Here is a 2,286-nt window from a genome sequence, read left to right on the forward strand (position 1 = left end):
TGTACAAAGATGTACTTGTGCTATTTCAATGAAGCCACAAAACGTTCATTTTACCTGGAGCAGCACCATAGATTGTTACTTGAAGTAATTGGAAGGAACTGTTACTGGAAGTGTAAACTGATTCCAAGAGAGGAATTGAACATAGAGAAATGACAAGTTCAACTTAATTTGTGCTCTCGTTTTTACTGTACAAGAAAAGAATTCAAAGCTTGAAGGAAACTCTGTCCCTGACTTTTTCGAGTGTGTTCTTTACTCACATAAAACTTGTCTGTAAATTTCTAGTTGAGAGTATTACAAAAGGAAACAATATGCCATTTAAAGGCCAACATAGATAAAAAGGAAATAACGTTGTTTTAAAAGTGTTCTACTGCAAAGAAACAAAGACATGTAGGTTTAAAGGTACCTTATGCCTAGATATTTCGCTCCTGACATGATTGTCTTGTTGCAGGAGTCAGTTATCCATTCCTTTAATCTGGTCCTGAGTTCACCATAGCAATAAGGATTCCAAAAAGCAGGATCCAGTGAGTATGATCAGCAAAAGGAGCCTCTTTTCAAACCAGTACTGTAAGAATGGTCCCAAAGAAATATGTGGGGTTTTTTTTTGCTTGCTTGCTTGTTTAGTTTGTGCTGGTTCTGGGGCTTAACCTCAGAGTCTGGGCCCTGTCCCTGAACCGTTGTCTTTCCTGCCACCATAGCTAGTCCTCCACTGCTTGAGCCAAACCTCCACTTCTGGCTTTTTTGGTGTTTAATTACAGATAAGAGTTTGGCAGACTCTCCTGCCTATTGGCTTTGAGATTGTAATAAATCCAAGTGACATCAACTGTATAGACTTCTCTTTTGAACCAAGACATGTTAGATGAAGTTTATTATAAAGCTAGTATTCGACAATTTTTTAAAATAAGAGACTATGTTCAGCAAAGAAACCATAACTTAACTCAGCAAAAGTAGGTGCAGTGAATTATTTTGGAATTATGTTTTCTGCTTGGGAAGATTACTATTGACTTTGTCATTCCTTTTCAGGAACTGTTTCTGTTGGTCGTGGGGCTTGGACTCTGATCCTGGGCACTGTCCCTCAGCTCTTCAGCTCATGTTGAGTGCTCTACCACTTTAGCTACAGCACCACTTCCGGATTTCTGGTGGTAATTGAAGATAAGATTCTCATGGATTTTCCTGACCAGGCTGGCTTTGAACCACAATCCTCTGGTTTCAATCTCCTGAGTAGCTAGTATTACAAGTGTGAGTCACCGGCACCCAGCTCATATGTGCATTTATGTGCACTTAATGACACTATGTTGACAAAGAATGGAAATTTGAATCAAATGGTGTGACATTGCAGCTTTTCAATAAAATGGAGGTAGCAATAAAGATGTCCTCCTTTTCCATGTTCTTACATTAATGACTCATAAGCTATGAGACTCTTACATTAGCATCCTCTGTTGTCTGCGTATGTGGACTTAGTATAAGAAATTGTTGATAGAGAAATAGAGAAAGACAGATATGTAGAAAGCAAAATAGATCAGGTATGAAAGAGCAGTATAGAAGTATATACAACTTATCACGCAGAGATTATGAACTAGCCTAAGTTATTAGAATGCTAAAGGCAATGAGGAATAAGCCTAGTTGATAACATGTTCTTCACTAACCAAAAATGGTTCTCTAGAACAGTTTATGGTACAACTTAGTTATTACTATTATTTATTCCTTCCATCTGGAGTTATTCCTTCTGTGAAAACTATTAATTAACCTCTGCCTTTTTGGTGCCATAACTTACCAAAAAGTTTTCCAAATCTCACTTATACTACCCTTCTGACTGTGATTAGCAGTGGCCACTCAAGAGCCTGGAATCTTTGAATTTCCAGGATTAATCTTCACTGATATCTAAGCACATTCCTGGTATTAATTGCCATGACCTATTAACAAAACTTTTTGTGTTCATCACAGTATTCTAATATAGGTAAAGTACATGAATTAAGGACTATTGATATGTATCAGTTGGAAGGAGCAATCATATATTCCAACTATGGGTTCTTTATTTTGCAATTCCTAGCTAAATGACTCTTTTGCCAGTCCAGTCCTAGGGCTTGAACTCAGGGCCAGGGAACTGTTCCTGAGCTTCTTTTTTTTTTTTTTTTTTTTTTTTTTATCAAGGCTAGCACTCTACCACTTTAGGCAAAACAGAACTTCCAGTGTTTCTTTTTCTGTTTATGTGGTACTGAGTAATTGAACCCACGGTTTCATGCGTGCTAAGCAATAACTGTTCCGTGAAACCACATTCCCAGAGCACTA

Source organism: Dipodomys spectabilis, unplaced genomic scaffold, assembly GCF_019054845.1.
Source record: "Dipodomys spectabilis isolate Male_0828 unplaced genomic scaffold, ASM1905484v1 ptg000601l, whole genome shotgun sequence".
NCBI lineage: Eukaryota > Metazoa > Chordata > Mammalia > Rodentia > Heteromyidae > Dipodomys > Dipodomys spectabilis.